The sequence below is a fragment of the Ambystoma mexicanum genome, chromosome 1p, assembly GCF_040938575.1.
Source record: "Ambystoma mexicanum isolate Mex_15411 chromosome 1p, UKY_AmexF1_1, whole genome shotgun sequence".
NCBI lineage: Eukaryota > Metazoa > Chordata > Amphibia > Caudata > Ambystomatidae > Ambystoma > Ambystoma mexicanum.
In genome coordinates, this window is record NC_090921.1 from 1,028,390,512 (window position 1) to 1,028,416,214 (window position 25,703).

The 25,703-nt window shown below is 41.5% G+C and overlaps 6 non-coding genes across 6 annotated transcripts; all 6 read right to left on the reverse strand.

Moving 5' to 3' along the window:
- Window positions 1-818: 818 nt before the first annotated feature.
- On the reverse strand, window positions 819-904 carry TRNAY-GUA (transfer RNA tyrosine (anticodon GUA)). The gene is given in 2 exon segments: window positions 819-854; window positions 868-904. It is a non-coding gene; the product is annotated as a tRNA-Tyr (tRNA).
- An 8,585-nt stretch (window positions 905-9,489) lies between these two features.
- TRNAY-GUA (transfer RNA tyrosine (anticodon GUA)) lies at window positions 9,490-9,575 on the reverse strand. The gene is given in 2 exon segments: window positions 9,490-9,525; window positions 9,539-9,575. It is a non-coding gene; the product is annotated as a tRNA-Tyr (tRNA).
- Window positions 9,576-15,300: 5,725 nt separating this feature from the next.
- Window positions 15,301-15,386, reverse strand: TRNAY-GUA (transfer RNA tyrosine (anticodon GUA)). The gene is given in 2 exon segments: window positions 15,301-15,336; window positions 15,350-15,386. It is a non-coding gene; the product is annotated as a tRNA-Tyr (tRNA).
- A 3,144-nt stretch (window positions 15,387-18,530) lies between these two features.
- TRNAY-GUA (transfer RNA tyrosine (anticodon GUA)) lies at window positions 18,531-18,616 on the reverse strand. The gene is given in 2 exon segments: window positions 18,531-18,566; window positions 18,580-18,616. It is a non-coding gene; the product is annotated as a tRNA-Tyr (tRNA).
- Window positions 18,617-20,451: 1,835 nt separating this feature from the next.
- Window positions 20,452-20,537, reverse strand: TRNAY-GUA (transfer RNA tyrosine (anticodon GUA)). The gene is given in 2 exon segments: window positions 20,452-20,487; window positions 20,501-20,537. It is a non-coding gene; the product is annotated as a tRNA-Tyr (tRNA).
- Window positions 20,538-24,972: 4,435 nt separating this feature from the next.
- On the reverse strand, window positions 24,973-25,058 carry TRNAY-GUA (transfer RNA tyrosine (anticodon GUA)). The gene is given in 2 exon segments: window positions 24,973-25,008; window positions 25,022-25,058. It is a non-coding gene; the product is annotated as a tRNA-Tyr (tRNA).
- Between the last annotated feature and the right edge of the window lie 645 nt (window positions 25,059-25,703).

A 25,703-nucleotide genomic window follows, 5' to 3' on the forward strand; every position in this document is an offset into this window, starting at 1 on the left:
CAGGAAACCAATGAAGATTCGTGTTGGACAGAAAAATAACGTGGTCACAGCCTCAAAGCAAAAGGCATCTATTTTCAGTGATGAAATATAATATAATTATAAATTGTCTGTTATTTTACTTTCCAAGTATTTTACTTTCCAAGTATTCAATAAAATGTGCATTTGGCAAAAGTCCTTCGAGCCAGATTTGAACCAGCGACCTAAGGATGCCTGTTTTACCACTACAGTCCTCCGCTCCACCAACTGAGCTATCGAAGGCTTGGCAAATCAGTCTCTAGCAAGCTCAATACGAGCTTCCACTTCAACCGTCGACATTCAAACATCTCTTGCAATTCGTGCAAAATACTACAAATTTGGCTTGTGAGGTTCCCGAATTGAGTAAAAGCACATCAGTTCCCAATTAAAAAAATGACCCCCTCCTCAGTCTCCCACATGTTAATGACCACCATACTAAGGGGGAAAAGTTGAAAGGCGGCCCCTCACAGGCCATCTCCTCAGAGTATTCAGCCGTGTTGGGCCTTGACAATATTTTAATATCTTGGATGGTGTATAGTGTTCTCTCATTTCCCTTGAGAAATCAAGATTGTCAAGGGGATTCTGCTGTTTTGCCAGTTCATAGCAAGAGATGGGGATCCAAAACACCTCACAGGAAACCAATGAAGATTCGTGTTGGACAGAAAAATAACGTGGCCACAGCCTCAAAGCAAAAGGCATCTATTTTCAGTGATGAAATATAATATAATTATAAATTGTCTGTTATTTTACTTTCCAAGTATTTTACTTTCCAAGTATTCAATAAAATGTGCATTTGGCAAAAGTCCTTCGAGCCGGATTTGAACCAGCGACCTAAGGATGCCTGTTTTACCACTACAGTCCTCCGCTCTACCAACTGAGCTATCGAAGGCTTGGCAAATCAACTCTAGCAAACTCAATACGAGCTTCCACTTCAACCGTCGACTTGTAAACATCTCTTGCAATTCGTGCAAAATACTACAAATTTGGCTTGTGAGGTTCCCGAATTGAGTAAAAGCACATCAGTTCCCAATTAAAAAAATGACCCCCTCCGCAGTCTCCCGCATGTTACTGACCACCATACTAAGGGGGAAAAGTTGAAAGGCGGCACCTCACAGGCCATCTCCTCAGAGTATTCAGCCGCGTTGGGCCTTGACAATATTTTAATATCTTGGATGGTGTATAGTGTTCTCTCATTTCCCTTGAGAAATCAAGATTGTCAAGGGGATTCTGCTGTTTTGCCAGTTCATAGCAAGAGATGGGGATCCAAAACACCTCACAGGAAACCAATGAAGATTCGTGTTGGACGGAAAAATAACGTGGTCACAGCCTCAAAGCAAAAGGCATCTATTTTCAGTGATGAAATATAATATAATTATAAATTGTCTGTTATTTTACTTTCCAAGTATTTTACTTTCCAAGTATTCAATAAAATGTGCATTTGGCAAAAGTCCTTCGAGCCAGATTTGAACCAGCGACCTAAGGATGCCTGTTTTACCACTACAGTCCTCCGCTCTACCAACTGAGCTATCGAAGGCTTGGCAAATCGTTCTCTAGCAAACTCAATACGAGCTTCCACTTCAACCGTCGACTTGTAAACATCTCTTGCAATTCGTGCAAAATACTACAAATTTGGCTTGTGACGTTCCCGAATTGAGTAAAAGCATATCAGTTCCCAATTAAAAAAATGACCCCCTCCGCAGTCTCCCGCATGTTACTGACCACCATACTAAGGGGGAAAAGTTGAAAGGCGGCGCCTCACAGGCCATCTCCTCAGAGTATTCAGCCGTGTTGGGCCTTGACAATATTTTAATATCTTGGATGGTGTATACTGTTCTCTCATTTCCCTTGAGAAATCAAGATTGACTTGTAAACATCTCTTGCAATTCGTGCAAAATACTACAAATTTGGTTTGTGAGGTTCCCGAATTGAGTAAAAGCACATCAGTTCCCAATTAAAAAAATGACCCCCTCCTCAGTCTCCCACATGTTAATGACCACCATACTAAGGGGGAAAAGTTGAAAGGCGGCCCCTCACGGGCCATCTCCTCAGAGTATTCAGCCGTGTTGGGCCTTGACAATATTTTAATATCTTGGATGGTGTATAGTGTTCTCTCATTTCCCTTGAGAAATCAAGATTGTCAAGGGGATTCTGCTGTTTTGCCAGTTCATAGCAAGAGATGGGGATCCAAAACACCTGACAGGAAACCAATGAAGATTCGTGTTGGACAGAAAAATAACGTGGCCACAGCCTCAAAGCAAAAGGCATCTATTTTCAGTGATGAAATATAATATAATTATAAATTGTCTGTTATGTTATTTTCCAAGTATTTTACTTTCCAAGTATTCAATAAAATTTGCATTTGGCAAAAGTCCTTCGAGCCGAATTTGAACCAGCGACCTAAGGATGCCTGTTTTACCACTACAGTCCTCCCCTCTACCAACTGAGCTATCGAAGGCTTGGCAAACCGTTCTCTAGCAAGCTCAATTCGAGCTTCCACTTCAACCGTCGACATGCAAACATCTCTTGCAATTCGTACAAAATACTACAAATTTGGCTTGTGAGGTTCCCGAATTGAGTAAAAGCACATCAGTTCCCAATTAAAAAAATGACCGCCTCCGCAGTCTCCCGCATGTTACTGACCACCATACTAAGGAGGAAAAGTTGAAAGGCGGCGCCTCACAGGCCATCTCCTCAGAGTATTCATCAGTGTTCGGCCTTGACAATATTTTAATATCTTGGATGGTGTATGGTGTTCTCCCATTTCCCTTGAGAAATCAAGATTGTCAAGGGGATTCTGCTGTTTTGTCAGTTCATAGCAAGAGATGGGGATCCAAAACACCTCACAGGAAACCAACGAAGATTGGTGTCGGACAGAAAAATAACGTGGCCACAGCCTCAAAGCAAAAGGCATCTATTTTCAGTGATGAAATATAATATAATTATAAATTGTCTGTTATTTTACTTTCCAAGTATTTCACTTTCCAAGTATTCAATAAAATTTGCATTTGGCAAAAGTCCTTCGAGCCGGATTTGAACCAGCGACCTAAGGATGCCTGTTTTACTACTACACTCCTCCGCTCTACCAACTGAGCTATCGAAGGCTTGGCAAATCATTCTCTAGCAAACTCAATACGAGCTTCCACTTCAACCGTCGACTTGTAAACATCTCTTGCAATTCGTGCAAAATACTACAAATTTGGCTTGTGAGGTTCCCGAATTGAGTAAAAGCACATCAGTTCCCAATTAAAAAAATGACCTCCTCCGCAGTCTCCCGCATGTTAATGACCACCATACAAAGGGGGAAAAGTTGAAAGGCGGCGCCTCACAGGCCATCTCCTCAGAGTATTCAGCCGTGTTGGGCCTTGACAATATTTTAATATCTTGGATGGTGTATAGTGTTCTCTCATTTCCCTTGAGAAATCAAGATTGTCAAGGGGATTCTGCTGTTTTGCCAGTTCATAGCAAGAGATGGGGATCCAAAACACCTGACAGGAAACCAATGAAGATTCGTGTTGGACAGAAAAATAACGTGGTCACAGCCTCAAAGCAAAAGGCATCTATTTTCAGTGATGAAATATAATATAATTATAAATTGTCTGTTATTTTACTTTCCAAGTATTTTACTTTCCAAGTATTCAATAAAATGTGCATTTGGCAAAAGTCCTTCGAGCCGGATTTGAACCAGTGACCTAAGGATGCCTGTTTTACCCCTACAGTCCTCCACTCTACCAACTGAGCTATCGAAGGCTTGGCAAATCAGTCTCTAGCAAGCTCAATACGAGCTTCCACTTCAACCGTCGACATTCAAACATCTCTTGCAATTCGTGCAAAATACTACAAATTTGGCTTGTGAGGTTCCCGAATTGAGTAAAAGCACATCAGTTCACAATTAAAAAAATGACCCCCTCCGCAGTCTCCCGCATGTTACTGACCACCATACAAAGGAGGAAAAGTTGAAAGGCGGCGCCTCACAGGCCATCTCCTCAGAGTATTCATCAGTGTTCGGCCTTGACAATATTTTAATATCTTGGATGGTGTATAGTGTTCTCCCATTTCCCTTGAGAAATCAAGATTGTCAAGGGGATTCTGCTGTTTTGTCAGTTCATAGCAAGAGATGGGGATCCAAAATACCTCACAGGAAACCAACGAAGATTGGTGTCGGACAGAAAAATAACGTGGCCACAGCCTCAAAGCAAAAGGCATCTATTTTCAGTGATGAAATATAATATAATTATAAATTGTCTGTTATTTTACATTCCAAGTATTTTACTTTCCAAGCATTCAATAAAATGTGCATTTGGCAAAAGTGCTTTGAGCCGGATTTGAACCAGTGACCTAAAGATGCCTGTTTTACCACTACAGTCCTCGGCTCTACCAACTGAGCTATCAAAGGCTTGGCAAATCATTCTCTAGCAAACTCAATACGAGCTTCCACTTCAACCGTCGACTTGTAAACATCTCTTGCAATTCGTGCAAAATACTACAAATTTGGCTTGTGAGGTTCCCGAATTGAGTAAAAGCACATCAGTTCACAATTAAAAAAATGACCCCCTCCGCAGTCTCCCGCATGTTACTGACCACCATACAAAGGAGGAAAAGTTGAAAGGCGGCGCCTCACAGGCCATCTCCTCAGAGTATTCATCAGTGTTCCTCCTTGACAATATTTTAATATCTTGGATGTTGTATAGTGTTCTCCCATTTCCCTTGAGAAATCAAGATTGTCAAGGGGATTCTGCTGTTTTGTCAGTTCATAGCAAGAGATGGGGATCCAAAACACCTCACAGGAAACCAACGAAGATTGGTGTCGGACAGAAAAATAACGTGGTCACAGCCTCAAAGCAAAAGGCATCTATTTTCAGTGACGAAATATAATATAATTATAAATTGTCTGTTATGTTATTTTCCAAGTATTTTACTTTCCAAGTATTCAATAAAATTTGCATTTGGCAAAAGTCCTTCGAGCCGAATTTGAACCAGCGACCTAAGGATGCCTGTTTTACCACTACAGTCCTCCCCTCTACCAACTGAGCTATCGAAGGCTTGGCAAACCGTTCTCTAGCAAACTCAATACGAGCTTCCACTTCAACCGTCGACTTGTAAACATCTCTTGCAATTCGTGCAAAATACTACAAATTTGGCTTGTGAGGTTCCCGAATTGAGTAAAAGCACATCAGTTCCCAATTAAAAAAATGACCCCCTCCGCAGTCTCCCGCATGTTACTGACCACCATACTAAGGGGGAAAAGTTGAAAGGCGGCGCCTCACAGGCCATCTCCTCAGAGTATTCAGCTGTGTTGGGCCTTGACAATATTTTAATATCTTGGATGGTGTATAGTGTTCTCTCATTTCCCTTGAGAAATCAAGATTGTCAAGGGGATTCTGCTGTTTTGCCAGTTCATAGCAAGAGATGGGGATCCAAAACACCTCACATGAAACCAATGAAGATTCGTGTTGGACAGAAACATAACGTGGCCACAGCCTCAAAGCAACAGGCATCTATTTTCAGTGATGAAATATAATATAATTATAAATTGTCTGTTATTTTACTTTCCAAGTATTTTACTTTCCAAGTATTTAATAAAATTTGCATTTGGCAAAAGACATTCGAGCCGGATTTGAAACAGCGACCTAAGGATGCCTGTTGTATTACTACAGTCCTCCGCTCTACCAACTGAGCTATCGAAGGCTTGGCAAATCATTCTCTAGCAAACTCAATACGAGCTTCCACTTCAACCGTCGACTTGTAAACATCTCTTGCAATTCGTGCAAAATACTACAAATTTGGCTTGTGAGGTTCCCGAATTGAGTAAAAGCACATCAGTTCCCAATTAAAAAAATGACCCCCTCCGCAGTCTCCCGCATGTTACTGACCACCATACTAAGGGGGAAAAGTTGAAAGGCGGCACCTCACAGGCCATCTCCTCAGAGTATTCAGCCGCGTTGGGCCTTGACAATATTTTAATATCTTGGATGGTGTATAGTGTTCTCTCATTTCCCTTGAGAAATCAAGATTGTCAAGGGGATTCTGCTGTTTTGCCAGTTCATAGCAAGAGATGGGGATCCAAAACACCTCACAGGAAACCAATGAAGATTCGTGTTGGACAGAAAAATAACGTGGTCACAGCCTCAAAGCAAAAGGCATCTATTTTCAGTGATGAAATATAATATAATTATAAATTGTCTGTTATGTTATTTTCCAAGTATTTTACTTTCCAAGTATTCAATAAAATTTGCATTTGGCAAAAGTCCTTCGAGCCGAATTTGAACCAGCGACCTAAGGATGCCTGTTTTACCACTACAGTCCTCCCCTCTACCAACTGAGCTATCGAAGGCTTGGCAAACCGTTCTCTAGCAAGCTCAATTCGAGCTTCCACTTCAACCGTCGACATGCAAACATCTCTTGCAATTCGTACAAAATACTACAAATTTGGCTTGTGAGGTTCCCGAATTGAGTAAAAGCACATCAGTTCCCAATTAAAAAAATGACCGCCTCCGCAGTCTCCCGCATGTTACTGACCACCATACTAAGGAGGAAAAGTTGAAAGGCGGCGCCTCACAGGCCATCTCCTCAGAGTATTCATCAGTGTTCGGCCTTGACAATATTTTAATATCTTGGATGGTGTATGGTGTTCTCCCATTTCCCTTGAGAAATCAAGATTGTCAAGGGGATTCTGCTGTTTTGTCAGTTCATAGCAAGAGATGGGGATCCAAAACACCTCACAGGAAACCAACGAAGATTGGTGTCGGACAGAAAAATAACGTGGCCACAGCCTCAAAGCAAAAGGCATCTATTTTCAGTGATGAAATATAATATAATTATAAATTGTCTGTTATTTTACTTTCCAAGTATTTCACTTTCCAAGTATTCAATAAAATTTGCATTTGGCAAAAGTCCTTCGAGCCGGATTTGAACCAGCGACCTAAGGATGCCTGTTTTACTACTACACTCCTCCGCTCTACCAACTGAGCTATCGAAGGCTTGGCAAATCATTCTCTAGCAAACTCAATACGAGCTTCCACTTCAACCGTCGACTTGTAAACATCTCTTGCAATTCGTGCAAAATACTACAAATTTGGCTTGTGAGGTTCCCGAATTGAGTAAAAGCACATCAGTTCCCAATTAAAAAAATGACCTCCTCCGCAGTCTCCCGCATGTTAATGACCACCATACAAAGGGGGAAAAGTTGAAAGGCGGCGCCTCACAGGCCATCTCCTCAGAGTATTCAGCCGTGTTGGGCCTTGACAATATTTTAATATCTTGGATGGTGTATAGTGTTCTCTCATTTCCCTTGAGAAATCAAGATTGTCAAGGGGATTCTGCTGTTTTGCCAGTTCATAGCAAGAGATGGGGATCCAAAACACCTGACAGGAAACCAATGAAGATTCGTGTTGGACAGAAAAATAACGTGGTCACAGCCTCAAAGCAAAAGGCATCTATTTTCAGTGATGAAATATAATATAATTATAAATTGTCTGTTATTTTATTTTCCAAGCATTTTACTTTCCAAGTATTCAATACAATTTGCATTTGGCAAAAGTCCTTCAAGCTGGATTTGAACCAGCGACCTAAGGATGCCTGTTTTACCACTACAGTCCTCTGCTCTACCAACTGAGCTATCGAAAGCTTGGCAAATCAGTCTCTAGCAAGCTCAATACGAGCTTCCACTTCAACCGTCGACATTCAAACATCTCTTGCAATTCGTGCAAAATACTACAAATTTGGCTTGTGAGGTTCCCGAATTGAGTAAAAGCACATCAGTTCACAATTAAAAAAATGACCCCCTCCGCAGTCTCCCGCATGTTACTGACCACCATACAAAGGAGGAAAAGTTGAAAGGCGGCGCCTCACAGGCCATCTCCTCAGAGTATTCATCAGTGTTCGGCCTTGACAATATTTTAATATCTTGGATGGTGTATAGTGTTCTCCCATTTCCCTTGAGAAATCAAGATTGTCAAGGGGATTCTGCTGTTTTGTCAGTTCATAGCAAGAGATGGGGATCCAAAATACCTCACAGGAAACCAACGAAGATTGGTGTCGGACAGAAAAATAACGTGGCCACAGCCTCAAAGCAAAAGGCATCTATTTTCAGTGATGAAATATAATATAATTATAAATTGTCTGTTATTTTACATTCCAAGTATTTTACTTTCCAAGCATTCAATAAAATGTGCATTTGGCAAAAGTGCTTTGAGCCGGATTTGAACCAGCAACCTAAGGATGCCTGTTTTACCACTACAGTCCTCCGCTCTACCAACTGAGCTATCAAAGGCTTGGCAAATCATTCTCTAGCAAACTCAATACGAGCTTCCACTTCAACCGTCGACTTGTAAACATCTCTTGCAATTCGTGCAAAATACTACAAATTTGGCTTGTGAGGTTCCCGAATTGGGTAAAAGCACATCAGTTCCCAATTAAAAAAATGACCCCCTCCGCAGTCTCCCGCATGTTACTGACCACCATACTAAGGGGGAAAAGTTGAAAGGCGCGCCTCACAGGCCATCTCCTCAGAGTATTCAGCCGTGTTGGGCCTTGACAATATTTTAATATCTTGGATGTTGTATAGTGTTCTCCCATTTCCCTTGAGAAATCAAGATTGTCAAGGGGATTCTGCTGTTTTGTCAGTTCATAGCAAGAGATGGGGATCCAAAACACCTCACAGGAAACCAATGAAGATTGGTGTTGGACAGAAACATAACGTGGCGACAGCCTCAAAGCAAAAGGCATCTATTTTCAGTGATGAAATATAATATAATTATAAATTGTCTGTTATTTTATTTTCCAAGCATTTTACTTTCCAAGTATTCAATAAAATTTGCATTTGGCAAAAGTCCTTCAATCTGGATTTGAACCAGCGACCTAAGGATGCCTGTTTTACCACTACAGTCCTCTGCTCTACCAACTGAGCTATCGAAGGCTTGGCAAATCAGTCTCTAGCAAGCTCAATACGAGCTTCCACTTCAACCGTCGACATTCAAACATCTCTTGCAATTCGTGCAAAATACTACAAATTTGGCTTGTGAGGTTCCCGAATTGAGTAAAAGCACATCAGTTCCCAATTAAAAAAATGACCCCCTCCGCAGTCTCCCGCATGTTACTGACCACCATACTAAGGGGGAAAAGTTGAAAGGCGGCACCTCACAGGCCATCTCCTCAGAGTATTCAGCCGCGTTGGGCCTTGACAATATTTTAATATCTTGGATGGTGTATAGTGTTCTCTCATTTCCCTTGAGAAATCAAGATTGTCAAGGGGATTCTGCTGTTTTGCCAGTTCATAGCAAGAGATGGGGATCCAAAACACCTCACAGGAAACCAATGATGATTCGTGTTGGACAGAAAAATAACGTGGTCACAGCCTCAAAGCAAAAGGCATCTATTTTCAGTGATGAAATATAATATAATTATAAATTGTCTGTTATTTTACTTTCCAAGTATTTTACTTTCCAAGTATTCAATAAAATGTGCATTTGGCAAAAGTCCTTCGAGCTGGATTTGAACCAGCGACCTAAGGATGCCTGTTTTACCACTACAGTCCTCCGCTCTACCAACTGAGCTATCGAAGGCTTGGAAAATCAGTCTCTAGCAAGCTCAATACGAGCTTCCACTTCAACCGTCGACATTCAAACATCTCTTGCAATTCGTGCAAAATACTACAAATTTGGCTTGTGAGGTTCCCGAATTGAGTAAAAGCACATCAGTTCCCAATTAAAAAAATGACCCCCTCCTCAGTCTCCCACATGTTAATGACCACCATACTAAGGGGGAAAAGTTGAAAGGCGGCGCCTCACAGGCCATCTCCTCAGAGTATTCAGCCGTGTTGGGCCTTGACAATATTTTAATATCTTGGATGGTGTATAGTGTTCTCTCATTTCCCTTGAGAAATCAAGATTGTCAAGGGGATTCTGCTGTTTTGCCAGTTCATAGCAAGAGATGGGGATCCAAAACACCTGACAGGAAACCAATGAAGATTCGTGTTGGACAGAAAAATAACGTGGCCACAGCCTCAAAGCAAAAGGCATCTATTTTCAGTGATGAAATATAATATAATTATAAATTGTCTGTTATTTTACTTTCCAAGTATTTTACTTTCCAAGTATTCAATAAAATGTGCATTTGGCAAAAGTCCTTCGAGCCGGATTTGAACCAGCGACCTAAGGATGCCTGTTTTACCACTACAGTCTTCCGCTCTACCAACTGAGCTATCGAAGGCTTGGCAAATCAACTCTAGCAAACTCAATACGAGCTTCCACTTCAACCGTCGACTTGTAAACATCTCTTGCAATTCGTGCAAAATACTACAAATTTGGCTTGTGAGGTTCCCGAATTGAGTAAAAGCACATCAGTTCCCAATTAAAAAAGTGACCCCCTCCGCAGTCTCCCGCATGTTACTGACCACCATACTAAGGGGGAAAAGTTGAAAGGCGGCACCTCACTGGCCATCTCCTCAGAGTATTCAGCCGCGTTGGGCCTTGACAATATTTTAATATCTTGGATGGTGTATAGTGTTCTCTCATTTCCCTTGAGAAATCAAGATTGTCAAGGGGATTCTGCTGTTTTGCCAGTTCATAGCAAGAGATGGGGATCCAAAACACCTCACAGGAAACCAATGAAGATTCGTGTTGGACAGAAAAATAACGTGGCCACAGCCTCAAAGCAAAAGGCATCTATTTTCAGTGATGAAATATAATATAATTATAAATTGTCTGTTATTTTACTTTCCAAGTATTTTACTTTCCAAGTATTTAATAAAATTTGCATTTGGCAAAAGTCCTTCGAGCCGGATTTGAAACAGCGACCTAAGGATGCCTGTTGTACTACTACAGTCCTCCGCTCTACCAACTGAGCTATCGAAGGCTTGGCAAATCAATCTCTAGCAAACTCAATACGAGCTTCCACTTCAACCGTCGACTTGTAAACATCTCTTGCAATTCGTGCAAAATACTACAAATTTGGCTTGTGAGGTTCCCGAATTGAGTAAAAGCACATCAGTTCCCAATTAAAAAAGTGACCCCCTCCGCAGTCTCCCGCATGTTACTGACCACCATACTAAGGGGGAAAAGTTGAAAGGCGGCACCTCACTGGCCATCTCCTCAGAGTATTCAGCCGCGTTGGGCCTTGACAATATTTTAATATCTTGGATGGTGTATAGTGTTCTCTCATTTCCCTTGAGAAATCAAGATTGTCAAGGGGATTCTGCTGTTTTGCCAGTTCATAGCAAGAGATCGGGATCCAAAACACCTCACAGGAAACCAATGAAGATTCGTGTTGGACAGAAAAATAACGTGGTCACAGCCTCAAAGCAAAAGGCATCTATTTTCAGTGATGAAATATAATATAATTATAAATTGTCTGTTATTTTACTTTCCAAGTATTTTACTTTCCAAGTATTCAATAAAATGTGCATTTGGCAAAAGTCCTTCGAGCCAGATTTGAACCAGCGACCTAAGGATGCCTGTTTTACCACTACAGTCCTCCGCTCCACCAACTGAGCTATCGAAGGCTTGGCAAATCAGTCTCTAGCAAGCTCAATACGAGCTTCCACTTCAACCGTCGACATTCAAACATCTCTTGCAATTCGTGCAAAATACTACAAATTTGGCTTGTGAGGTTCCCGAATTGAGTAAAAGCACATCAGTTCCCAATTAAAAAAATGACCCCCTCCTCAGTCTCCCACATGTTAATGACCACCATACTAAGGGGGAAAAGTTGAAAGGCGGCCCCTCACAGGCCATCTCCTCAGAGTATTCAGCCGTGTTGGGCCTTGACAATATTTTAATATCTTGGATGGTGTATAGTGTTCTCTCATTTCCCTTGAGAAATCAAGATTGTCAAGGGGATTCTGCTGTTTTGCCAGTTCATAGCAAGAGATGGGGATCCAAAACACCTCACAGGAAACCAATGAAGATTCGTGTTGGACAGAAAAATAACGTGGCCACAGCCTCAAAGCAAAAGGCATCTATTTTCAGTGATGAAATATAATATAATTATAAATTGTCTGTTATTTTACATTCCAAGTATTTTACTTTCCAAGCATTCAATAAAATGTGCATTTGGCAAAAGTGCTTTGAGCCGGATTTGAACCAGCAACCTAAGGATGCCTGTTTTACCACTACAGTCCTCCGCTCTACCAACTGAGCTATCAAAGGCTTGGCAAATCATTCTCTAGCAAACTCAATACGAGCTTCCACTTCAACCGTCGACTTGTAAACATCTCTTGCAATTCGTGCAAAATACTACAAATTTGGCTTGTGAGGTTCCCGAATTGGGTAAAAGCACATCAGTTCCCAATTAAAAAAATGACCCCCTCCGCAGTCTCCCGCATGTTACTGACCACCATACTAAGGGGGAAAAGTTGAAAGGCGCGCCTCACAGGCCATCTCCTCAGAGTATTCAGCCGTGTTGGGCCTTGACAATATTTTAATATCTTGGATGTTGTATAGTGTTCTCCCATTTCCCTTGAGAAATCAAGATTGTCAAGGGGATTCTGCTGTTTTGTCAGTTCATAGCAAGAGATGGGGATCCAAAACACCTCACAGGAAACCAATGAAGATTGGTGTTGGACAGAAACATAACGTGGCGACAGCCTCAAAGCAAAAGGCATCTATTTTCAGTGATGAAATATAATATAATTATAAATTGTCTGTTATTTTATTTTCCAAGCATTTTACTTTCCAAGTATTCAATAAAATTTGCATTTGGCAAAAGTCCTTCAATCTGGATTTGAACCAGCGACCTAAGGATGCCTGTTTTACCACTACAGTCCTCTGCTCTACCAACTGAGCTATCGAAGGCTTGGCAAATCAGTCTCTAGCAAGCTCAATACGAGCTTCCACTTCAACCGTCGACATTCAAACATCTCTTGCAATTCGTGCAAAATACTACAAATTTGGCTTGTGAGGTTCCCGAATTGAGTAAAAGCACATCAGTTCCCAATTAAAAAAATGACCCCCTCCGCAGTCTCCCGCATGTTACTGACCACCATACTAAGGGGGAAAAGTTGAAAGGCGGCACCTCACAGGCCATCTCCTCAGAGTATTCAGCCGCGTTGGGCATTGACAATATTTTAATATCTTGGATGGTGTATAGTGTTCTCTCATTTCCCTTGAGAAATCAAGATTGTCAAGGGGATTCTGCTGTTTTGCCAGTTCATAGCAAGAGATGGGGATCCAAAACACCTGACAGGAAACCAATGAAGATTCGTGTTGGACAGAAAAATAACGTGGCCACAGCCTCAAAGCAAAAGGCATCTATTTTCAGTGATGAAATATAATATAATTATAAATTGTCTGTTATTTTACTTTCCAAGTATTTTACTTTCCAAGTATTCAATAAAATGTGCATTTGGCAAAAGTCCTTCGAGCCGGATTTGAACCAGCGACCTAAGGATGCCTGTTTTACCACTACAGTCTTCCGCTCTACCAACTGAGCTATCGAAGGCTTGGCAAATCAACTCTAGCAAACTCAATACGAGCTTCCACTTCAACCGTCGACTTGTAAACATCTCTTGCAATTCGTGCAAAATACTACAAATTTGGCTTGTGAGGTTCCCGAATTGAGTAAAAGCACATCAGTTCCCAATTAAAAAAGTGACCCCCTCCGCAGTCTCCCGCATGTTACTGACCACCATACTAAGGGGGAAAAGTTGAAAGGCGGCACCTCACTGGCCATCTCCTCAGAGTATTCAGCCGCGTTGGGCCTTGACAATATTTTAATATCTTGGATGGTGTATAGTGTTCTCTCATTTCCCTTGAGAAATCAAGATTGTCAAGGGGATTCTGCTGTTTTGCCAGTTCATAGCAAGAGATGGGGATCCAAAACACCTCACAGGAAACCAATGAAGATTCGTGTTGGACAGAAAAATAACGTGGCCACAGCCTCAAAGCAAAAGGCATCTATTTTCAGTGATGAAATATAATATAATTATAAATTGTCTGTTATTTTACTTTCCAAGTATTTTACTTTCCAAGTATTTAATAAAATTTGCATTTGGCAAAAGTCCTTCGAGCCGGATTTGAAACAGCGACCTAAGGATGCCTGTTGTACTACTACAGTCCTCCGCTCTACCAACTGAGCTATCGAAGGCTTGGCAAATCAATCTCTAGCAAACTCAATACGAGCTTCCACTTCAACCGTCGACTTGTAAACATCTCTTGCAATTCGTGCAAAATACTACAAATTTGGCTTGTGAGGTTCCCGAATTGAGTAAAAGCACATCAGTTCCCAATTAAAAAAGTGACCCCCTCCGCAGTCTCCCGCATGTTACTGACCACCATACTAAGGGGGAAAAGTTGAAAGGCGGCACCTCACTGGCCATCTCCTCAGAGTATTCAGCCGCGTTGGGCCTTGACAATATTTTAATATCTTGGATGGTGTATAGTGTTCTCTCATTTCCCTTGAGAAATCAAGATTGTCAAGGGGATTCTGCTGTTTTGCCAGTTCATAGCAAGAGATCGGGATCCAAAACACCTCACAGGAAACCAATGAAGATTCGTGTTGGACAGAAAAATAACGTGGTCACAGCCTCAAAGCAAAAGGCATCTATTTTCAGTGATGAAATATAATATAATTATAAATTGTCTGTTATTTTACTTTCCAAGTATTTTACTTTCCAAGTATTCAATAAAATGTGCATTTGGCAAAAGTCCTTCGAGCCAGATTTGAACCAGCGACCTAAGGATGCCTGTTTTACCACTACAGTCCTCCGCTCCACCAACTGAGCTATCGAAGGCTTGGCAAATCAGTCTCTAGCAAGCTCAATACGAGCTTCCACTTCAACCGTCGACATTCAAACATCTCTTGCAATTCGTGCAAAATACTACAAATTTGGCTTGTGAGGTTCCCGAATTGAGTAAAAGCACATCAGTTCCCAATTAAAAAAATGACCCCCTCCTCAGTCTCCCACATGTTAATGACCACCATACTAAGGGGGAAAAGTTGAAAGGCGGCCCCTCACAGGCCATCTCCTCAGAGTATTCAGCCGTGTTGGGCCTTGACAATATTTTAATATCTTGGATGGTGTATAGTGTTCTCTCATTTCCCTTGAGAAATCAAGATTGTCAAGGGGATTCTGCTGTTTTGCCAGTTCATAGCAAGAGATGGGGATCCAAAACACCTCACAGGAAACCAATGAAGATTTGTGTTGGACAGAAAAATAACGTGGCCACAGCCTCAAAGCAAAAGGCATCTATTTTCAGTGATGAAATATAATATAATTATAAATTGTCTGTTATTTTACTTTCCAAGTATTTTACTTTCCAAGTATTCAATAAAATGTGCATTTGGCAAAAGTCCTTCGAGCCGGATTTGAACCAGCGACCTAAGGATGCCTGTTTTACCACTACAGTCCTCCGCTCTACCAACTGAGCTATCGAAGGCTTGGCAAATCATTCTCTAGCAAACTCAATACGAGCTTCCACTTCAACCATCGACTTGTAAACATCTCTTGCAATTCGTGCAAAATACTACAAATTTGGCTTGTGAGGTTCCCGAATTGAGTAAAAGCAGATCAGTTCCCAATTAAAAAAATGACCCCCTCCGCAGTCTCCCGCATGTTACTGACCACCATACTAAGGGGGAAAAGTTGAAAGGCGGCGCCTCACAGGCCATCTCCTCAGAGTATTCAGCTGTGTTGGGCCTTGACAATATTTTAATATCTTGGATGGTGTATAGTGTTCTCTCATTTCCCTTGAGAAATCAAGATTGTCAAGGGGATTCTGCTGTTTTGCCAGTTCATAGCAAGAGATGGGGATCCAAAACACCTCACATGAAACCAATGAAGATTCGTGTTGGACAGAAACATAACGTGGCCACAGCCTCAAAGCAACAGGCATCTATTTTCAGTGATGAAATATAATATAATTATAAATTGTCTGTTATTTTACTTTCCAAGTATTTTACTTTCCAAGTATTTAATAAAATTTGCATTTGGCAAAAGTCCTTCGAGCCGGATTTGAAACAGCGACCTAAGGATGCCTGTTGTACTACTACAGTCCTCCGCTCTACCAACTGAGCTATCGAAGGCTTGGCAAATCAATCTCTAGCAAACTCAATACGAGCTTCCACTTCAACCGTCGACTTGTAAACATCTCTTGCAATTCGTGCAAAATACTACAAATTTGGCTTGTGAGGTTCCCGAATTGAGTAAAAGCACATCAGTTCCCAATTAAAAAAATGACCCCCTCCGCAGTCTCCCGCATGTTACTGACCACCATACTAAGGGGGAAAAGTTGAAAGGCGGCACCTCACAGGCCATCTCCTCAGAGTATTCAGCCGCGTTGGGCCTTGACAATATTTTAATATCTTGGATGGTGTATAGTGTTCTCTCATTTCCCTTGAGAAATCAAGATTGTCAAGGGGATTCTGCTGTTTTGCCAGTTCATAGCAAGAGATGGGGATCCAAAACACCTCACAGGAAACCAATGAAGATTCGTGTTGGACAGAAAAATAACGTGGTCACAGCCTCAAAGCAAAAGGCATCTATTTTCAGTGATGAAATATAATATAATTATAAATTGTCTGTTATGTTATTTTCCAAGTATTTTACTTTCCAAGTATTCAATAAAATTTGCATTTGGCAAAAGTCCTTCGAGCCGAATTTGAACCAGAGACCTAAGGATGCCTGTTTTACCACTACAGTCCTCCCCTCTACCAACTGAGCTATCGAAGGCTTGGAAAACCGTTCTCTAGCAAGCTCAATTCGAGCTTCCACTTCAACCGTCGACATGCAAACATCTCTTGCAATTCGTACAAAATACTACAAATTTGGCTTGTGAGGTTCCCGAATTGAGTAAAAGCACATCAGTTCCCAATTAAAAAAATGACCGCCTCCGCAGTCTCCCGCATGTTACTGACCACCATACTAAGGAGGAAAAGTTGAAAGGCGGCGCCTCACAGGCCATCTCCTCAGAGTATTCATCAGTGTTCGGCCTTGACAATATTTTAATATCTTGGATGGTGTATGGTGTTCTCCCATTTCCCTTGAGAAATCAAGATTGTCAAGGGGATTCTGCTGTTTTGTCAGTTCATAGCAAGAGATGGGGATCCAAAACACCTCACAGGAAACCAACGAAGATTGGTGTCGGACAGAAAAATAACGTGGCCACAGCCTCAAAGCAAAAGGCATCTATTTTCAGTGATGAAATATAATATAATTATAAATTGTCTGTTATTTTACTTTCCAAGTATTTTACTTTCCAAGTATTCAATAAAATGTGCATTTGGCAAAAGTCCTTCGAGCCAGATTTGAACCAGCGACCTAAGGATGCCTGTTTTACCACTACAGTCCTCCGCTCTACCAACTGCGCTATCGAAGGCTTGGCAAATCAGTCTCTAGCAAGCTCAATACGAGCTTCCACTTCAACCGTCGACATTCAAACATCTCTTGCAATTCGTGCAAAATACTACAAATTTGGCTTGTGAGGTTCCCGAATTGAGTAAAAGCACATCAGTTCACAATTAAAAAAATGACCCCCTCCGCAGTCTCCCGCATGTTACTGACCACCATACAAAGGAGGAAAAGTTGAAAGGCGGCGCCTCACAGGCCATCTCCTCAGAGTATTCATCAGTATTCGGCCTTGACAATATTTTAGTATCTTGGATGGTGTATAGTGTTCTCCCATTTCCCTTGAGAAATCAAGATTGTCAAGGGGATTCTGCTGTTTTGTCAGTTCATAGCAAGAGATGGGGATCCAAAATACCTCACAGGAAACCAACGAAGATTGGTGTCGGACAGAAAAATAACATGGCCACAGCCTCAAAGCAAAAGGCATCTATTTTCAGTGATGAAATATAATATAATTATAAATTGTCTGTTATTTTACTTTCCAAGTATTTTACTTTCCAAGTATTCAATAAAATGTGCATTTGGCAAAAGTCCTTCGAGCCGGATTTGAACCAGCGACCTAAGGATGCCTGTTTTACCACTACAGTCCTCCGCTCTACCAAGTGAGCTATCGAAGGCTTGACAAACCATTCTCTAGCAAACTCAATACGAGCTTCCACTTCAACCGTCGACTTGTAAACATCTCTTGCAATTCGTGCAAAATACTACAAATTTGGCTTGTGACGTTCCCGAATTGAGTAAAAGCATATCAGTTCCCAATTAAAAAAATGACCCCCTCCGCAGTCTCCTGCATGTTACTGACCACCATACTAAGGGGGAAAAGTTGAAAGGCGGCGCCTCACAGGCCATCTCCTCAGAGTATTCAGCCGTGTTGGGCCTTGACAATATTTTAATATCTTGGATGGTGTATACTGTTCTCTCATTTCCCTTGAGAAATCAAGATTGTCAAGGGGATTCTGCTGTTTTGCCAGTTCATAGCAAGAGATGGGGATCCGAATCACCTCACAGGAAACCAATGAAGATTGGTGTTGGACAGAAACATAACGTGGCCACAGCCTCAAAGCAAAAGGCATCTATTTTCAGTGATGAAATATAATATAATTATAAATTGTCTGTTATTTTATTTTCCAAGTATTTTACTTTCCAAGTATTCAATAAAATTTGCATTTGGCAAAAGTCCTTCGAGCCGGATTTGAACCAGCGACCTAAGGATGCCTGTTTTACCACTACAGTCCTCCGCTCTACCAACTGAGCTATCGAAGGCTTGGCAAATCATTCTCTAGCAAACTCAATACGAGCTTCCACTTCAACCGTCGACTTGTAAACATCTCTTGCAATTCGTGCAAAATACTACAAATTTGGCTTGTGAGGTTCCCGAATTGAGTAAAAGCACATCAGTTCCCAATTAAAAAAATGACCCCCTCCTCAGTCTCCCACATGTTAATGACCACCATACTAAGGAGGAAAAGTTGAAAGGCGGCGCCTCACAGGCCTTCTCCTCAGAGTATTCATCAGTGTTCGGCCTTGACAATATTTTAATATCTTGGATGGTGTATGGTGTTCTCCCATTTCCCTTGAGAAATCAAGATTGTCAAGGGGATTCTGCTGTTTTGTCAGTTCATAGCAAGAGATGGGGATCCAAAACACCTCACAGGAAACCAACGAAGATTGGTGTCGGACAGAAAAATAACGTGGCCACAGCCTCAAAGCAAAAGGCATCTATTTTCAGTGATGAAATATAATATAATTATAAATTGTCTGTTATTTTACTTTCCAAGTATTCAATAAAATGTGCATTTGGCAAGAGTCCTTCGAGCCGGATTTGAACCAGCAACCTAAGGATGCCTGTTTTACCACTACAGTCCTCCACTCTACCAACTGAGCTATCGAAGGCTTTGCAAATCAACTCTAGCAAACTCAATACGAGCTTCCACTTCAACCGTCGACTTGTAAACATCTCTTGCAATTCGTGCAAAATACTACAAATTTGGCTTGTGAGGTTCCTGAATTGAGTAAAAGCACATCAGTTCCCAATTAAAAAAATGACCCCCTCCGCAGTCTCGCGCATGTTACTGACCACCATACTAAGGGGGAAAAGTTGAAAGGCGGCACCTCACAGGCCATCTCCTCAGAGTATTCAGCCGCGTTGGGCCTTGACAATATTTTAATATCTTGGATGGTGTATAGTGTTCTCTCATTTCCCTTGAGAAATCAAGATTGTCAAGGGGATTCTGCTGTTTTGCCAGTTCATAGCAAGAGATGGGGATCCAAAACACCTCACAGGAAACCAATGAAGATTCGTGTTGGACAGAAAAATAACGTGGTCACAGCCTCAAAGCAAAAGGCATCTATTTTCAGTGATGAAATATAATATAATTATAAATTGTCTGTTATTTTACTTTCCAAGTATTTTACTTTCCAAGTATTCAATAAAATGTGCATTTGGCAAAAGTCCTTCGAGCCGGATTTGAACCAGTGCCCTAAAGATGCCTGTTTTACCACTACAGTCCTCGGCTCTACCAACTGAGCTATCGAAGGCTTGGCAAATCAACCTCTAGCAAGCTCAATACGAGCTTCCACTTCAACCGTCGACATTCAAACATCTCTTGCAATTCGTGCAAAATACTACAAATTTGGCTTGTGAGGTTCCCGAATTGAGTAAAAGCACATCAGTTCACAATTAAAAAAATGACCCCCTCCGCAGTCTCCCGCATGTTACTGACCACCATACAAAGGAGGAAAAGTTGAAAGGCGGCGCCTCACAGGCCATCTCCTCAGAGTATTCATCAGTGTTCGGCCGTGACAATATTTTAATATCTTGGATGGTGTATAGTGTTCTCCCATTTCCCTTGAGAAATCAAGATTGTCAAGGGGATTCTGCTGTTTTGTCAGTTCATAGCAAGAGATGGGGATCCAAAATACCTCACAGGAAACCAACGAAGATTGGTGTCGGACAGAAAAATAACGTGGCCACAGCCTCAAAGCAAAAGGCATCTATTTTCAGTGATGAAATATAATATAATTATAAATTGTCTGTTATTTTACTTTCCAAGTATTTTACTTTCCAAGTATTCAATAAAATGTGCATTTGGCAAAAGTCCTTCGAGCCGGATTTGAACCAGCGACCTAAGGATGCGTGTTTTACCACTACAGTCCTCCGCTCTACCAACTGAGCTATCAAAGGCTTGGCAAATCATTCTCTAGCAAACTCAATACGAGCTTCCACTTCAACCGTCGACTTGTAAACATCTCTTGCAATTCGTGCAAAATACTACAAATTTGGCTTGTGAGGTTCCCGAATTGAGTAAAAGCACATCAGTTCCCAATTAAAAAAATGACCCCCTCCGCAGTCTCCCGCATGTTACTGACCACCATACTAAGGGGGAAAAGTTGAAAGGCGGCACCTCACAGGCCATCTCCTCAGAGTATTCAGCCGCGTTGGGCCTTGACAATATTTTAATATCTTGGATGGTGTATAGTGTTCTCTCATTTCCCTTGAGAAATCAAGATTGTCAAGGGGATTCTGCTGTTTTGCCAGTTCATAGCAAGAGATGGGGATCCAAAACACCTCACAGGAAACCAATGAAGATTCGTGTTGGACAGAAAAATAACGTGGTCACAGCCTCAAAGCAAAAGGCATCTATTTTCAGTGATGAAATATAATATAATTATAAATTGTCTGTTATGTTATTTTCCAAGTATTTTACTTTCCAAGTATTCAATAAAATTTGCATTTGGCAAAAGTCCTTCGAGCCGAATTTGAACCAGCGACCTAAGGATGCCTGTTTTACCACTACAGTCCTCCCCTCTACCAACTGAGCTATCGAAGGCTTGGAAAACCGTTCTCTAGCAAGCTCAATTCGAGCTTCCACTTCAACCGTCGACATGCAAACATCTCTTGCAATTCGTACAAAATACTACAAATTTGGCTTGTGAGGTTCCCGAATTGAGTAAAAGCACATCAGTTCCCAATTAAAAAAATGACCGCCTCCGCAGTCTCCCGCATGTTACTGACCACCATACTAAGGAGGAAAAGTTGAAAGGCGGCGCCTCACAGGCCATCTCCTCAGAGTATTCATCAGTGTTCGGCCTTGACAATATTTTAATATCTTGGATGGTGTATGGTGTTCTCCCATTTCCCTTGAGAAATCAAGATTGTCAAGGGGATTCTGCTGTTTTGTCAGTTCATAGCAAGAGATGGGGATCCAAAACACCTCACAGGAAACCAACGAAGATTGGTGTCGGACAGAAAAATAACGTGGCCACAGCCTCAAAGCAAAAGGCATCTATTTTCAGTGATGAAATATAATATAATTATAAATTGTCTGTTATTTTACTTTCCAAGTATTTTACTTTCCAAGTATTCAATAAAATGTGCATTTGGCAAAAGTCCTTCGAGCCAGATTTGAACCAGCGACCTAAGGATGCCTGTTTTACCACTACAGTCCTCCGCTCTACCAACTGCGCTATCGAAGGCTTGGCAAATCAGTCTCTAGCAAGCTCAATACGAGCTTCCACTTCAACCGTCGACATTCAAACATCTCTTGCAATTCGTGCAAAATACTACAAATTTGGCTTGTGAGGTTCCCGAATTGAGTAAAAGCACATCAGTTCACAATTAAAAAAATGACCCCCTCCGCAGTCTCCCGCATGTTACTGACCACCATACAAAGGAGGAAAAGTTGAAAGGCGGCGCCTCACAGGCCATCTCCTCAGAGTATTCATCAGTATTCGGCCTTGACAATATTTTAGTATCTTGGATGGTGTATAGTGTTCTCCCATTTCCCTTGAGAAATCAAGATTGTCAAGGGGATTCTGCTGTTTTGTCAGTTCATAGCAAGAGATGGGGATCCAAAATACCTCACAGGAAACCAACGAAGATTGGTGTCGGACAGAAAAATAACATGGCCACAGCCTCAAAGCAAAAGGCATCTATTTTCAGTGATGAAATATAATATAATTATAAATTGTCTGTTATTTTACTTTCCAAGTATTTTACTTTCCAAGTATTCAATAAAATGTGCATTTGGCAAAAGTCCTTCGAGCCGGATTTGAACCAGCGACCTAAGGATGCCTGTTTTACCACTACAGTCCTCCGCTCTACCAAGTGAGCTATCGAAGGCTTGACAAACCATTCTCTAGCAAACTCAATACGAGCTTCCACTTCAACCGTCGACTTGTAAACATCTCTTGCAATTCGTGCAAAATACTACAAATTTGGCTTGTGAGGTTCCCGAATTGAGTAAAAGCACATCAGTTCCCAATTAAAAAAATGACCCCTCCGCAGTCTCCCGCATGTTACTGACCACCATACTAAGGGGGAAAAGTTGAAAGGCGGCACCTCACAGGCCATCTCCTCAGAGTATTCAGCCGCGTTGGGCCTTGACAATATTTTAATATCTTGGATGGTGTATAGTGTTCTCTCATTTCCCTTGAGAAATTAAGATTGTCAAGGGGATTCTGCTGTTTTGCCAGTTCATAGCAAGAGATGGGGATCCAAAACACCTCACAGGAAACCAATGAAGATTCGTGTTGGACAGAAAAATAACGTGGTCACAGCCTCAAAGCAAAAGGCATCTATTTTCAGTGATGAAATATAATATAATTATAAATTGTCTGTTATGTTATTTTCCAAGTATTTTACTTTCCAAGTATTCAATAAAATTTGCATTTGGCAAAAGTCCTTCGAGCCGAATTTGAACCAGCGACCTAAGGATGCCTGTTTTACCACTACAGTCCTCCCCTCTACCAACTGAGCTATCGAAGGCTTGGAAAACCGTTCTCTAGCAAGCTCAATTCGAGCTTCCACTTCAACCGTCGACATGCAAACATCTCTTGCAATTCGTACAAAATACTACAAATTTGGCTTGTGAGGTTCCCGAATTGAGTAAAAGCACATCAGTTCCCAATTAAAAAAATGACCGCCTCCGCAGTCTCCCGCATGTTACTGACCACCATACTAAGGAGGAAAAGTTGAAAGGCGGCGCCTCACAGGTCATCTCCTCAGAGTATTCATCAGTGTTCGGCCTTGACAATATTTTAATATCTTGGATGGTGTATGGTGTTCTCCCATTTCCCTTGAGAAATCAAGATTGTCAAGGGGATTCTGCTGTTTTGTCAGTTCATAGCAAGAGATGGGGATCCAAAACACCTCACAGGAAACCAACGAAGATTGGTGTCGGACAGAAAAATAACGTGGCCACAGCCTCAAAGCAAAAGGCATCTATTTTCAGTGATGAAATATAATATAATTATAAATTGTCTGTTATTTTACTTTCCAAGTATTTTACTTTCCAAGTATTCAATAAAATGTGCATTTGGCAAAAGTCCTTCGAGCCAGATTTGAACCAGCGACCTAAGGATGCCTGTTTTACCAATACAGTCCTCCGCTCTACCAACTGCGCTATCGAAGGCTTGGCAAATCAGTCTCTAGCAAGCTCAATACGAGCTTCCACTTCAACCGTCGACATTCAAACATCTCTTGCAATTCGTGCAAAATACTACAAATTTGGCTTGTGAGGTTCCCGAATTGAGTAAAAGCACATCAGTTCACAATTAAAAAAATGACCCCCTCCGCAGTCTCCCGCATGTTACTGACCACCATACAAAGGAGGAAAAGTTGAAAGGCGGCGCCTCACAGGCCATCTCCTCAGAGTATTCATCAGTATTCGGCCTTGACAATATTTTAGTATCTTGGATGGTGTATAGTGTTCTCCCATTTCCCTTGAGAAATCAAGATTGTCAAGGGGATTCTGCTGTTTTGTCAGTTCATAGCAAGAGATGGGGATCCAAAATACCTCACAGGAAACCAACGAAGATTGGTGTCGGACAGAAAAATAACATGGCCACAGCCTCAAAGCAAAAGGCATCTATTTTCAGTGATGAAATATAATATAATTATAAATTGTCTGTTATTTTACTTTCCAAGTATTTTACTTTCCAAGTATTCAATAAAATGTGCATTTGGCAAAAGTCCTTCGAGCCGGATTTGAACCAGCGACCTAAGGATGCCTGTTTTACCACTACAGTCCTCCGCTCTACCAAGTGAGCTATCGAAGGCTTGACAAACCATTCTCTAGCAAACTCAATACGAGCTTCCACTTCAACCGTCGACTTGTAAACATCTCTTGCAATTCGTGCAAAATACTACAAATTTGGCTTGTGACGTTCCCGAATTGAGTAAAAGCATATCAGTTCCCAATTAAAAAAATGACCCCCTCCGCAGTCTCCTGCATGTTACTGACCACCATACTAAGGGGGAAAAGTTGAAAGGCGGCGCCTCACAGGCCATCTCCTCAGAGTATTCAGCCGTGTTGGGCCTTGACAATATTTTAATATCTTGGATGGTGTATACTGTTCTCTCATTTCCCTTGAGAAATCAAGATTGTCAAGGGGATTCTGCTGTTTTGCCAGTTCATAGCAAGAGATGGGGATCCGAATCACCTCACAGGAAACCAATGAAGATTGGTGTTGGACAGAAACATAACGTGGCCACAGCCTCAAAGCAAAAGGCATCTATTTTCAGTGATGAAATATAATATAATTATAAATTGTCTGTTATTTTATTTTCCAAGTATTTTACTTTCCAAGTATTCAATAAAATTTGCATTTGGCAAAAGTCCTTCGAGCCGGATTTGAACCAGCGACCTAAGGATGCCTGTTTTACCACTACAGTCCTCCGCTCTACCAACTGAGCTATCGAAGGCTTGGCAAATCATTCTCTAGCAAACTCAATACGAGCTTCCACTTCAACCGTCGACTTGTAAACATCTCTTGCAATTCGTGCAAAATACTACAAATTTGGCTTGTGAGGTTCCCGAATTGAGTAAAAGCACATCAGTTCCCAATTAAAAAAATGACCCCCTCCTCAGTCTCCCACATGTTAATGACCACCATACTAAGGAGGAAAAGTTGAAAGGCGGCGCCTCACAGGCCTTCTCCTCAGAGTATTCATCAGTGTTCGGCCTTGACAATATTTTAATATCTTGGATGGTGTATGGTGTTCTCCCATTTCCCTTGAGAAATCAAGATTGTCAAGGGGATTCTGCTGTTTTGTCAGTTCATAGCAAGAGATGGGGATCCAAAACACCTCACAGGAAACCAACGAAGATTGGTGTCGGACAGAAAAATAACGTGGCCACAGCCTCAAAGCAAAAGGCATCTATTTTCAGTGATGAAATATAATATAATTATAAATTGTCTGTTATTTTACTTTCCAAGTATTCAATAAAATGTGCATTTGGCAAGAGTCCTTCGAGCCGGATTTGAACCAGCAACCTAAGGATGCCTGTTTTACCACTACAGTCCTCCACTCTACCAACTGAGCTATCGAAGGCTTTGCAAATCAACT